Raw genomic sequence first — 15,118 nt, 5'->3', positions numbered from 1 at the left:
AAGGACACAAGCATGGTGATTAGGAAATGGAATTTTCTTGTTACTGGCTGATGGATCAGTTCCTAGCTTTGGCTTATTGGAAAGTTAGAGATACTACCTGTAAGAGAATTCTCATGTGGGATTTGTAGGCCAGTGTTTGGCTTACTTTTATTTACTTATTTTTTCCTTAGAGGCAGGGTCTTCTTGTGTTGCCCAGGCTAGCCTCAAAGCCTAGGCATTGATCCTCAGCCTCTGGAATAGCTGGGACTACAGGCATGCACCACTGTGCCCAGCTAGCAAACTTTTTTTTTTTAAAGGGCAGGTAATAAATATTTTAAGCATTGTGGATTATACAGTCTCTATTACAACTACTCGACTCTGCATCTGTAGGGAAGAAAGGCGCCATGGATAATACTTAAACAAATGAGCATGGCTGTGCTCCAGTAGCATTTTATTTACAAAATAGGTGATGGCAAGCTTTGGCCTGTGAGCTCTAGTTTGCTGAATGCTGGTTCAGTCAATAACTAATATTAGAGAAGTGGGTGATGGTGATTGCATCATTAGATGGTCATATTTTACCATCCACATACCTTTTCCTATATTTACTTCTAGGTACCTTCCCACAAATATAACAGAAAACTATAGCACCTTCCAAACCTTACAACTTGTCTTATTTAAGAACTCAATGCCATGTCAAGGTGAATAAAGGAAGTGGGAAAAGTCATTATAGGTATTTGGGCAAATTCCATAATTGTTGATGAGTTGGATAAATGCCAATCATGGGCAGTGGATGATCACATAAAATGATATTTCATATGCAGGTGGAAATTTATATATTTTTTTCTCCTGATGTACCCCAAAGAAGACTAGTTCTTTTTTGCATGACTGTGACCACTGGAGTTTCTTTGCTCAAGCCTCATGAAATTTTCTGCTCTGGTTTTACTATTGCCCAGATGTTAGGATGTATTCTCCTAGCTATTAGGTATTAATCTAATTTTCTATTTTTTTTTTTAAAGCTTGGAAAACCCACTGTGTCAGATACCTCTTATGTATCTATTTATATTTTTTCAGTCTCAACTGTTTCTGTCTTGGTCCATTATTGTGTTGCTAACAGAAAAATCTGAGACTGAGTGATTTATGAAAAATGAAATTTATGTGGCTTATGAGTCGAGTGGCTGAAAAGTCCAAAGGCATAAGGCGGCATCTGGCTGGCTTCTAGTGCACTGTCACAATATGACTGACAGAAACAGAGAAGATGATGGGTAGGTGCCTAAAGAGAAAGGCCTGAGGCCGCCATCTTCTTTTTATAACAAGCCACTCTCGTGAGAACTGACCTTTTCTCACTAGAGCTAGAAGTCTGCTCTAGTTCTCAAGACAGCACCAATCCATTCATGAGTCCTTACCACTGAATGGTCTTACTATTCCCAATGCTATTACACTTGCGACCAACTTCCCAAACGGGAATGTTTAGGGAACAAACCATTATCTAAACCATAGCAGTCTCCTACTCCAGTTGTGCAGGCCATGAGTGAATTCATCCATGTACAGCCATGTACACACTCTGTTCCCTGTATCCTCTTTGCCTTTCTGCTCCCTATGCAGAACCTTCTAGTAAAACATGCAGCTGGCACCCAGGCCAACTTCTCCTCTCCACAGTGAATTTAAAACAAAGGGAGTGCGAGCCAGTGGTCAATCCCATCTTTCTCCTCCATGTGGTATAATCTTGAAACACTGTTTATGGGACTTCTCAGGAAATTGAGCAAGCAGTCACATTTAGTGGTGGCCAGTGTGGTGATATATCAATATATTGGCGCTTAATCCATCTGTGCTTCACTCTACTGTTCCTCCCTCCTGCCGCCTGGGATTACATTCTCTATAAAATGTTTGCCAGCAGATACTCTGACTCTATTCTTTCTGGGAAATCAGGCTAAGTGTCTGTTCTAGGAGAAATAGCTTTATGCCAAAGGAATTACAGGGCCTAACGGCACATGTGCAGGAGGAGAGCTTGTGGATGAGTGGAGGAAAAGAGGAACCTGAGGAAGCAGCCCTTCAGCTGGATTCCTCAGCAGACTGATGGAACTAAGACCTCCTTGCTGGTGGTGAGGGTCCTGGCATTGCTATGGTTAATGCTTCCTTCCACGTCTGATTCAGTGGAATGCTGTATAGGTAGGAGGTAAGGCCTTGGGTATTATGATTGAGCTGTGTGGGTCTTGACAGTTATGAACATAGTAGAGTGCTTGACTTCTGTTAACTGCATTGTAAGTTTAAAAAATATTACTAGGACAACCACTTCCAACTCATGACATGCTTTAAACCCAGAAGATTTCCATGATAGTTCTAAAGGAGGCTGTCTTCTGCTGCAGTTTCAGGAAAGGCTGTGTTGAATTAAGGGGGTGGCTGAGTTGTAAGAGTGGCTAAACAGCCCCTCAGGCCACCTGTCTCAGGGTCAAGGTCCTGGTAAGAAATAAGTGGGACCTCAAAGCTTGGGATGTTCTGGTAGATGTTCCCAAGCATGCTAAATCCTGATTCCTCCTATGGCCTTGTGATTGGAAGATGTGCCCCTTTCCTCTTGCTGGCTAGACTGTGCAATAACTGTACCTGGGGAGGATCCTTGCAAGATGATGCTCCTTTTTCAGGACCTGACCTTTCCACCCCTTGCTATTTTCCAGCTGCTAAAGTAAGTCTCAATACAACCTAAGAGGGAAAGGAAGAGTGTCCATGCCAAGGGTATTGCAAGTCTTGGTGGAACCCATATAAGAGAGACCTGGTAGTGTCTGCGGAGCAGAGTGTAGAATAGAGGCTGGACGGGTTGAGTTTGTTAACACAGGACATTATTTGCCTGTGACTCTGGACTCACTGGCAGTAACTTCTGCAGTAAGCACAGAAAGCTATGGGAACTGCCTCTGTTTCACTTCCCTGCCACATCACTGCCAGTTTCACTAGTGCTGGGAGAACCCCTTCTGCTGCCTGATGGCATTGCATTTACAGGAGTTTGCCCAGAATCCAGAGTAAATGCTGGCTGGTATTTGTTCTGCCCTATTATTTTCCTGAATCCACAGGAGGGAAGAATGATGTACTCTGCCCGATGTTTTGTAACCCATCCTCATCTCAGCCCCAGCAAGGTCTGTCCCTTCTCTGGGAGCAACCTTGGCTGGGAGCCTTGGGAGGTGTGGAGATCGTAATTTATAGAAAGCACAATGTGGTGCTGTCATGTAGCCTCAGGGTTTCTGCTGGGTTTGTGGCATCCCAGAAGGTGGCAGAAATTCTGTTCCAAATCTCATTTCTGCCTTGGAATCAGGTCCTAGAAATTCCCTTCCAACCAAGCTATAGGGATAATAAAGGGAAAAAATGAGGAATATCATGGCAAAGTAGCATATCTTTGCTCTGCCTGGTGCCTTTAAGGAAAGGTATGCTGCCCACAGCTAACCAGGGTCTCAGTTAACATTGGTGTGAATAATTGTCACTTCACTTACAATACTGGTCCTTCTAGCTCATTTATCCTGCAATAGAGATTCAGATTCAGCATTGCTTTTTTTTTTTTAAACAACCTCCAGGATTTTTCTGTTTCTTTTTTTGATCATGTTAGTTTCATGCTTCAGCTGTTCATGTGTTTATAGCTGCATCTACATTTTCATCCCCAATCCCAGACTGATTTCAAACAATATCATCAGTGTTAGAGCATTAGAAGGAGAAAAGAAAAGCTTTAAGTAGATTGAGAGGCAGAAAAAGAATGAGTCAACATCTGGGCCATCAAAAGCTCCTATTGCTCAAACCTCCTGGTTTGCAAATAAATTTATAAACTGAGTTTATCCTCAAATTTTCATTTGTATACATCTCCTAGCCTCCTTCTTGTTTTTGGATAATGAGAAGAAAGATTTTTCTAGCTTAGTTTTCTTCTTGATAGCCTTTCATGAGCAGCCCTGAATTTCTCAGGACTTGTGGAAAAGATGTTAATTTTCTTACCTTGAAACCTATTTGATGAAAGCAAAGAAATTTGTGCTTTCTCTCTGCTAGTAACTCTTCAGTTGATTTTATTCAGAGACTCAATCCTGAGAGGTAATCAGAAAATTCCACCAGAGAGGAAATAGAGATTACAAATGCACTCTGATCTCTGAGAATTATGACCACATAATTGTTTTCCTCTCTATTTGACAGTTGTCCCTGAGAAAAAAAAGAAAGGATTATGTAAGAGAAATAGTCCTAATCCATGAACAAGCCAGCTCAAAGCAGTGATGAAATCTCCATTCTACCTATTAGCTGCATTATCCTGGATAAATGATTTACGTCTCTGAGCTTCCTTCTGCCAGTTATAAAACTTGGCGAGCTGGTGTCAGGTTAGAGTTTGTTGAGCAGTTTATTCAGAGTGCATAGTACATACATAATAAATGGTGGTTTTTATTAGGCAAAAGAGATAATTTATGTGCAAGAGGACTTCAGAAAGTTCATGGAAAATGAAAGTACAAGTTTAGTTTGATGCAAACGTTTTAGAAATTCCCTCAGTTTTTTTAAAAATACAATTTTTCATGAGCTTTTTGAAGATCCCTTATATATGTTAACAGTTTTTCAATTAGTATCTACTAGCTTGAAGTTTTACTTTGCTTAGTTCATCAAAACACTCTTGAGAAGACAAATAAATAATCCCTTAAAAGAAAAACAATTTGTTATTATCAAACAAATGTTTCTTTTTAAGTATTTTTTCTTTAGTAATGATTAAGTATGTGTGCATGCATGTAAAAGAGAACGAAACAGAGAGAGAGAGAGAGAGATGAGCATCTTCCACTGGATCTGGTCACGCTATGACCCCCTTCTTCTAGCTCACCAGATCTTGTACACACTCTCATGTGCCTGGTGTACTCTCAGCTGACTGGGCTGGGGATTTGAATTGTGTTCATCACATGGATTCCAGACTATTAGATTAGGAGACATGTTGTGTGAATGCAGGAAATTTATTTGCCCCTCATCGTTTAATTATACGATACACAGAGAATGACAACAACCCATAGTTATTGATCCCTTATTACATGCCAGTGGTTGGCCATCCACATTTCATCTTATCCTCATAATGATCCTGGGAGGCAGGCACTGTTAATGCCCTTGTGTTCTTGGGGAGGGGTTGAGCCTGAGAGAGGATAACTTACTTGCCTAATGAGACACATCAGGCAGTTGAAGAATAGGGCTTCGGCCTAGGCACAGTTGACTCAAATCTCCTGCCCTTGCCTAGCTGCAGTAAGGTACACTGGTAGACACTGCTACTCCAAAGGTTGAGACCACGTGGGAGGCATGGTAGCATGTTCCTCATAGTCCCAGCTACTTAGAGGCTGAAGCAGGAAGATTGTGACAGCAACAACCCTCGTTCACTGAGTTCTGCTGCCTCCATCTTCTGTGCTTACTAGAAGTCACCCTGTGACTTTTAACACAAGGCAAATTCGAGCATCTCTTTGGCTGCGGCACCTTGCCTGCTGATGAAGCCTAGGTGAAGGGCAGAGTATGCACCCCTGGACACACTGGTCAAAATATTCACCCATATTTTGAAACAAGTGGAAAATGTTAATAAGAGCTGTACTATATGTATATGTATATAGATACTTACACATACACACACACATACTACTATATATGTACATACGCATACGTAGATATAAAACCAAAACAAACAAAACATATTGACTTTATACAAAGTCACATATCGCTCAACCTGTTCCGATGCCATTGTCAACCATTATGACCCACTGGGGACATGATGTCCCATTGACCTGGGAACCTTGGGCTAATTAGGAACAACTATTTTCATTTAAAAATAACAGAGGTTGGTAAAACAAACAAATGATGTGGCCTGTTTTTATTTAAAATGGCAATATTTCATTCATCATGGATTTTTTTTTGCATTAATCTTGATTTTTTAAGCATTACATTAAAATTTTATGTATTTTGGGCCAGCCAGTGGCATGGTGGTTAAGGTGGTTGACTGCCACACGGTTTGCTGTGCTGTTGAGTCCTGGATGCTGCTACTTGAAAAACACACTGGGCCTGTGGATATGCATGCCCCAAATCCTGAGAAGAGAATGGAAGAGAAGGGATAGTGGTGTAGCCATCCTTCTGGGGGTGATTTCTCACTTTCCCTCTCTGTGTGTGTCTCTTTCCAGCTAGTTCAAATGCCCTATATTAAACTAAAAAAATACATTTAAAAAAATTTTATGTATCTTGAATAGAGAGCGTTTTGCCCTTTGTAATAGTTTATATTCCCTTGAATTTTTGTACCTGAAGCCACCTGTGCCTCATTCTAATTTGGGCTTTGCATAGTTGGCACAAAAATTCAAAGGAATTTTATGTTAAAAAAAAATATCTGGCATGGGCCAGCAGGTATCTGGCATGGGCCACCAGGTGGCATGATGGTTAAGGTGTTGAATTCCCACATGGCCAACCCACTGTGGTTCAAGTCCTGGACTGGGTGACTTCTTTTCTCACTTTCTCTCTCTCTCTGGTCAAATTTAATAATAATAATAAATAAAATTTTAAAAATACCTGGCTGAGATAAAGGCGATGGGTGAGACTCAAAGGGCAGGAACAAGAAAAAATACTCACTGGGGACCAGCAGTTAGCGTAATGGCTATGTTGCTGGACTCCCACGTAGTCGGCCACGGTTCGAGTCCCGAACCCGGTGGCTTAAACTCATGCTGGGCAAGTGTGCATGCATGCCCAAGATCCCGAGAGGAGAATGGAGGAGAAGGGATTGCAGTGTGGCCATCCCCCCTAGGGGGTGATTTCTTGCTTTCTGTCTATATGTCTCTCTCTGTCTGTCTGGCGAGCACATGTGCCCTATAACAAAAACCTTCCCCCCCCCCAAAAAAAAAGAAAGAAAAAATACTAAGCTGAGCTACAGGGCCAAAGAGAGAAATTCAATGTCTTTTGATTTTTTTCTGAGAGAGAGGAGAGAGATGAGAAGGAAGGACTGGGAAAGCAGAGCCAGTGATCTACACCTGGGCTGGGTGAGAAGAAGGGGCAGGTACACCCCTTGGTTGTGTCCTGGTTACAGAATGTTGTGAGACTTGGGGACCAGCAGCTGGCATAATGTCTATGTTGCTGGACTCCCACAGTCGACCGTGGTTTGAGTCCCGGACCCGGTGGCTTAAACTCACGCTGGGTGCGTGTGCGTGCGTGCCCAAGATCCCAAGAGGAGAATGGAGGAGAAGGGATTGCAGTGTGGCCATCCCCCCTGGGGGGTGATTTCTCATTTTCTGTCTCTCTGTCTCTCTCTGTCTATCCGATGAGCACACGCACCCTATAGCAAAAACCTCTCTAAAAAAAAAACCAAAAACAACAGAATGTTGTGAGACCGAAGCTGTCTTTGGTTCCATTTGGAGAGCTGTGTATCCTTGGAATGTAAACCATCTTTGCCTTTAATCTGAAAATTGAAATCTTCAATAAATTATGTTATAGTCACACATGTTTTAGGTTACCTAATTTTTTTAAAAAGTGGCTGACTGGATGTCATGAGGAGCAGACAAATTTCAACAGGAACCTGGAGGCAAAGGGTTTGTAAGAAATTGGCTTCCTGAGATTTGGGAGAATTCATGAAGAAGGCTTTCAATTTCCACAGAGCAAGGAAATAGGGGTTTGAGTAAGTCTTAATCCAAATCTTGAGGAGCAGGAAAGGCCCCAAGGATTCCTCGATTTCCCAAGAGTAATTCTGGAAGAAATTCAGGGCACTAGAATCTAGGTAGGGCTCATGGTTGAATCTAGAAGATGGTCAGGATTGTAGATTTGCTAAATGTTTTTGTTTCTCTTTCTTACTTTTAGGTCCAGAATCACTGTCTTCCTCAATACCTAATGAGCTTGGAGAATATAGTAAGTTCCCCCCCTTTCTCCTCCTCTTTCGTTTCATACTTCCTCCTACCCAGCTCAGGTGTGGCCAGCTGGGCAGGTAGTAGTAACAGTGTTGGATGCTATTACTTGGTTATCAGTCTTCTGTCCTATCCTGAAGTGTGTCCTCCCTTAACCAGGGCAGAGGAGGCAATCAGGGAACACCACATCCTCAGGCTCCCAGTGGTCTTTTCCACTACTGTCTTCTCTGCCACTGTCCATTCCAGTAGGTAATCCATTTAGAGAAGCAGAGAAAGCTGGCCCTTTAGCAGGTTTCCAGCAGAGTTCTGCTGGAGGGCACTCATGGATAAATCCCTCCCCTTCCTGAAGTCTCTCTGCTATGCTGGTCTCTGCCCAGTAAGCCTCATAGGACTATTAAGCAAGTTTAGGGACTTTTTACTGAAGGGACAGGTTCTCAGAATGGTGGTTCTGTTGAGTTTATCTTACCTGAAACCGCACAGAGGGAAGAGGCCTTTTCAGGTTTAGGACTTTGCGAAGGGTGTCTGTCCCCTGATCCCCCTGATCTATCCCTACTTCTCTCCAGTCCCACATGGCACCCCCTCCTCAAGCGCCTGAATCGGGAACATTCATGAACCATACTCTGTGGGGTCTGGCAGCAGCTCTGCCTGTCAGGGACTTTCTGCATTGGCAACAGTGAGCGGTTGCTCAGGCTTTTGCCACGGCCTTGGGATGCCAGTGAGTGACCTCTGGTGCTCTGCGTGAGATTCTATGTGGAGGCTCTGAATGCAGGTTTATTATTCTACCAAGAAATTCAGTGGCTGATTTCATTACTCAGCTTCTTAAGAAGTAAGCCATTCTGCCAAGGTAAGGATTAATTTTTCTTAGAAGAAACACAGTTCAATCTCATAGGAAGAAAAACATTTCCTTTATCCAGCATGGCTTTGGTCTTGCAGTTTTTTGATTAAATCCTGTCATTACTGTGTTGAAAACCTTGACTTTTTCCTGCCTTACCCAAGCCTGGTTTGCTTCAATAAGAAACCACATCCACTTTAAACACTGTTGTTTCTACTGAGGTATGGCACCAATTCTCACTATGTTAATCGCACTTGCTCCTTTCACAGTTTATAAAACCTGCATGATTTGGGAGGGAATAATTTTTTATGGCCTCACACACTGACTTAGTTGTTTAGGTTCCTGTGATAGAATACCATAGACAGAATGGCTTATAAACCTCAAAAATTTACTTCTCAAGGGGCTAGAGGCTGAGAAGTCCGAGATCGAGGAATGACCATGTTTACTGCCTGGTGAGGGCCTGCTTCTTGTTTTGTAGACAGCCATATTCTCACTGAATCTTCACATGGCAAAGGGGAAGGGGAGTTCCCTGAGGTCTCCTTTATAAGGCACAAATCCTCTTCATGAATTTTCCATCTTCATGGTTAGTCACATTCCAAAGGCTCAACCCCCAACTACCATCACATCGGGTGTTAGGACTTAACCTATGAATTTGGAGGAACATTCAACCTAGTACATATTTTATCCAAAATAAAAGTATTTGCAAGCCCCAAAATATGATAGATTATTGTTTGAGACATGAAGTAGAAGACAGAACTCTTGTTCACAGTTGATTATTTCTCCTTGGAGAGAATTATACACATAATGGAATTGTAGATTGGTGTAGTCTTTCCCAGTTGATCCCTCTGGACTAAATACAATTCTGTCAGCCACCAAAACCCAGTGGAGTATCTATGACAGCTGAGCCATTTTCCTTCCTGTTCCCCAAAAGAACTGTGTTTATTCTTTTACAGATGAGTACAGTTGTCCCTTGGTATCTGTGTGTGTGTGTGTGTGTGTCCCATGACCTTCTATGAATGCCAAAATCTGTGAAGTCTTATATAAAATGTATAATGTATACAAACATCCTCCTGTACACTTTAAGTCATTTCTAGGTTACTTATTATACCTAATATTTAGTATTATTTAGTAATAATAGCAAACAAAAAGTCTATGTGTTTAGTACAGATGTAATTACCTATCTTGGGTAATACATGTCAATAACAACATAACGTTTTGAATCTACAGTTGGTTGAATCATAGGTTAATCTACAGACAGAGAGCCAACTATAACCTTTACTGATAGAAGAAACTATAAACTATAAACATAGTATTTCCTTTACCATTCAGAGCAGATATGTGCTGTCTTCCAAAACCATTGGTTTGTTGTTTCTCTCTGCACTTAGCAAATGTTCCTAGTCTCAAGCTCAAGACTCTACCCTTCCTTCTGTAAAGATGTGATCCTTAGGGGCCAGCAGGTCATGTGGTGGTTAAAGGTCCTGGACTCCCACATGGCCTCCCACGGTGTGTATATATATATATATATATCAAACTGGAAAATAATAATATTAAATAAAGTTAAATAACAAATAATTATTTTAAAAAAGATGTGATCATTGTAGAAGAGCAATAGTAATACAAATGGAATGTTTCCAATGTGCCAGGCACTGGGCCCAGCCTTTAACATGTTCAGGGATGTCCTAGTTAAAAACAAAAGCCCTGGGGTCAGACAATCTGAGGTTCCCACTGTGGTTCAGACATTTGCTAAGTGACTTCAGAAATACCTTAAACTCAAGGGACCAGCAGTTGGCATAATGGCTATGTCACTGGACTCCCATGTAGTCGACCGCGGTTCGAGTCCCGGACCCGGTGGCTTAAAACTCACGCCAGGCGTGTGTGCGTGTGTGTGTGCCAAAGATCCCGAGAGGAGAATGGAGGAGAAGGGATTGTGGTGTGACCATCCCCCCTGGGGGGTGATTTCTCACTTTCTATCTCTCTGTCTCTCTCTCTGTCTGTCTGGCGAGTGCATGTGCCCTATAGCAAAATCCTCTCAAAAAAAAAAAAAAAAAAGAAATACTTTAAACTCTAGTTTACTCATCAGTAAAATGAGGATATTTACACTATTCACCTCATGGAGTTGATGTGAAGATTAGGTGAATTAGTGTATGAAAATCATTTAACATGGAAGTATATAGTAATTCCTCCATAAGAATTAGCCCTATTATTCTTCATAATAATCTACCCAAAACATGTAATCTACTAGAAGTCATACAACTATGAGGAGATGGTGTTTACCCAACTCTGCTTGACACTGAAGAATAAATCATGGCATATTCATAAAGTGAAATATTACATAACAGAGAACTTAAATAAACTAGTGCTAAAGTTACCAACATGCATATATTTCACATACATTTTATTATAATGATGAATGAAAATGCAAACTGTAAAAGGATACTTACAATATACCTTCTTTTAAGATTTAGATAAGCAGTCGAACAATATAATACATTGTTTAAATATATACATGTATGTAGTAAAAATAGAGGGAATAAGTGAGAATGAGAAACAACAAATTGAGACTTATGGTTACTTCTGGGAGAGAGGGAGTGGAATGAACATAAGGGACTTTACGAGTATTTATATTTTATTCTTAATCTGAGTAGTGGGGATGTCTGTTATTATCATTGATCACTCTATTATCACTGGTATCTTATGTTTTTTTTCAAGTGAACAACATCACTATTGAAGAAAATTTTAAAAGCCCTATGTTTTGGAGTTGAACTTGAGTTTGAATTCTTGTTCTTCTCTTTACTTGCATGAGCGAGTATCTTAAACTCCCTGAGTCTTGGGTCCCTGTGTGTAAAATGAAGACCATAATTCCATATTCCATAGAGCTAGTTAGGACCAAAGGAGAAGATGCAGGTGTAGCAGCTAGCACAGTGTCTGGCACGTGTATTGAGTCATTAACATTAGAGTTAATGACAATTCTAGAAGGCTCTTGATACACACTTATTAAATTTTAAATGAAATATGTCAGTTGTCAGTAGCATATATATCATTGGTTCCCTTCTGCTGTCAGACTCCACCAAACCTCAGCCTGAAAGGTGAATGATGCATTCAATTTTTCATGTTTAGAGTTTAATTACATCTTTCCCTTAGGTCATGGCCATGAAGGTAAATATTTGTTTTTAAGGCTAGGTTAATGTCCCTGGCTTTTAGATAACTTGGATAATTGAGGTGCTTCAGGCAGGGCCTGTCTAAATATATAATTTGTTCAACATAGAGGAGAGTCTTGACACATGAAATGTTTTTTCTCTCCTTCTTCACACCACACCACACACACACACACACACACACACACACACACACTGTAGTTCATCCTGCATATTATATTACTCTTTTTTTTTTTAAGTTTCTTAGTGACTTTTGTTATTACAAACTGATTTTAAGCTGAGTCCTGCAAACTCAGCCCAGGCCATCTCTACAGCCTGGCCCTAGCCTACTTTTCCAGCCATCATTAACTCCAGCAAAATGATGGGTATACACACACACACATGCATATACACACACATACACACATCCATGGAGCGTGATCCTATTGTTAAACCACAAAATGTCTGTATGTGTGTGTTTGTGTGTGTGTATACATATGGGAACCTTGGAAATGCATACCTCCTTAGCAGTCTGACTTCCCTTGTTAGAGATCAAGGAACTAAGGTACCAAGGAAACATTCCCTGTGCATGCTGCAGAGAAGAAAAACCAATGTAATGTAAAAAACCAATGCGGCAGATATAGAAAGCTGGGACAAAGTCAGGCAACATGCTGAAATTTTGTAGTAAATTTTATAATAATTCCCTTCTACCATAAAATTGAATAATAGCTGCAAAATCAATTATACACATTACGACTTAATGTTCCAATTAATTAAAACTCAGTGGAGGATCTAAAAGTCTAGTAAACAAATCTTTCAGTACTATATCCCTTGCCTAGATATTATGGGGCTAGAATCCTAGGGTTTGAACCCCTTTACCTCTCTCCAGAGAGATCAAGTAACTTGCGACCTTTACTAAATCACTTCATCTCTGTGCCTTTTTAACCTGGGGAGACATGACAGTGCCTATTTTACAGGTTTGTTGTGGGGATTAAATAAACTAATATTTTTAAATCTAATAATAGAAAGTATAAAAATTATTAACTATTTTTCTCTAATTTTGTTGGAGTAGAAAATTGTAACTTAATATAAGTTGTTGGCATTATAAAAAACATAATTTAACTATTTTTTGTAGGATTATATTAAATGGGCAAAGAGATCAAGAAAAATCAGGAAAACCAGATAAGAGGTTTTTTGCTGGAATCAAGGTGAAAGGTGATGGTGGCCTGGATAGGGTGGTAACAGTTGGAGTGATAAGAAGTCTGAACAGCATCTATAATACTAAGTAATTGGTTCTCTCCTTGTTCTGTGGTACCAGTATTTATTAGAAATCAAGTGCCTTTGTGTGTACATGTGTGTGTGCATATATGTGGGTGTGTGGTCTGCACACATTTGTATATGTATATCTCATAGTTCTATTGGTTTGTCAGAAAAGTCATGAGGCATTTTTGTACAGAAAACCATAGGAAAAATATACCACAACTTTTCTGAAAACCTAATGTTCATTTTCTCTGTGTATTTGTTTTTCTGTTAGTACTATACTTGTTTTTTTTTTTTTTTTTTTTAAGGTAGGGTCTAGCCATGTTGCTGTCTCAGCCTCCCAAGTAGTTGGTACTGCAGGTGTGTGCCGCTGCACTGTGCTTTTTGGATGGGGCGGGAATTGAACCCAGGCTTCCCATGTGGACTTAGCCTGCTGAGTAGCAGCATCACCCACCAACATTGGGCTCCGTACTATTTTTAATACTAAGACTTTATGATATATATTAACATTTGGTAGAGTAAGTCCTCCTTTTTCACTCTTCTTTTTCAAGTTAACTTGGTTATTTATGTTCTTTTATTCTGACACATACACTTTGAAGTGAATTCACCAAATTTTTCAAATCAGAAATTTTAATTGGGATTTTACTAAACCTGTAAATTAATTTGGAGACAATGTTCATCTTTACTATGTTATCACTTCCATGCATTCATATCCTTTTCTTTGCGTCCTATAAGGAAATATTTAATATTCTTAAAACACTATCCTTAGGGAACCAGCAGTTAGCGTAATGGCTATGTCGCTGGACTGCCACGTAGTCGACCGGCGCAGTTCGCGTCCCAGACCTGGTGGCTTAAAACTCACACCAGGCGCGTGTGCGTGCGTGCCCAAGATCCCAAGAGGAGAATGGAGGAGAAGGGATTGTGGCGTGACCATCCCCCCTGGGGGGTGATTTCTCGCTTTCTGTCTCTATGTCTCTCTCTGTCTGTCTGGCGAGCGCACGCGCCCTATAGCGAAAAACCTCTAAAAAACCCCCAAAAGGCACGGGGCGCCCGGCGGAAGCCGCGCAAACACTGAATTTGCTAGAGATCATGAGGTTTTCTAGAAGAAATACTCCTTTTCTCCATCTCTCTCACTCTTAGTCCATGTAAGCCGCTATAACAAAGGATCATAATTGGGTGTCTTATAAACAACAGAAATTTAATCCTCATAGTTCTAGAAGTTCATGATCAGGATGCAAGCTCTCTCCTAGGTTGTGGACTGACAACTTTTTGTTGTGTCCTCACCTGATGGAAAGAATGGGGGTCTCTCTGAGGCCTCTTACATGAAGTCACCAATCCCATTCATAAGGACAAAACCCCCCTAAAGGGCCATCCCCTGCAATATCACCACTTTGGTGGTTAGGATTTCAACATTAAAATTTTGGAGGACATATTCAGACTATAGCACTCTTTTCTGTTTCTTTCTCACACACATATACACATACACATAAGTGAGAAAATATGAATATATGCATGTAAAAAAGTGTTAATAGATTATGCAATGGTATACCACAGCAGTGTAAAAAAATTTTCTGACAATCCAATAAATACTTTTGTCGAAAAAGCTAGAACTATTATCCAATGTGCAAATATAATATAATGTCTAATATCGAATAAGAGGAATATGTATCCTTGATTTGATTATTAGATATTATATGCACGCTTTGAAAAAGGATACTGTACCCCACAAGGACATACAATGACTATATGTAAGCCAGAAAGCACAATAAAAAGAAAAATCTAATGGCAGAATTGAATTTTGTGTTAAGTCCAACTTTCAAGAAATATTTCCAATAAGTAGCCCCTAGGGACCAGCAGATGACATAATGGTTATGTTGCTGGATCCCATGTAGTCGACCGTGGTTCGAGTCCCAGACCTGGTGTCTTGAAACTCATGTCAGGTGCGTGTGAGTGTGTGCCCAAAATCTGGAGAGGAGAATGGAGGAGAAGGGATTGTAGTGTGGCCACCCCTTCTGGGGGTTAATTTCTTTCTTTCTACCTCTCTGGTGAGCACACGTGCCCTATAGCAAAAA

Source organism: Tupaia chinensis, unplaced genomic scaffold (genome assembly GCF_000334495.1).
Source record: "Tupaia chinensis unplaced genomic scaffold, TupChi_1.0 Scaffold000622_1, whole genome shotgun sequence".
NCBI lineage: Eukaryota > Metazoa > Chordata > Mammalia > Scandentia > Tupaiidae > Tupaia > Tupaia belangeri.
This window is presented reverse-complemented; position numbering follows the sequence as displayed.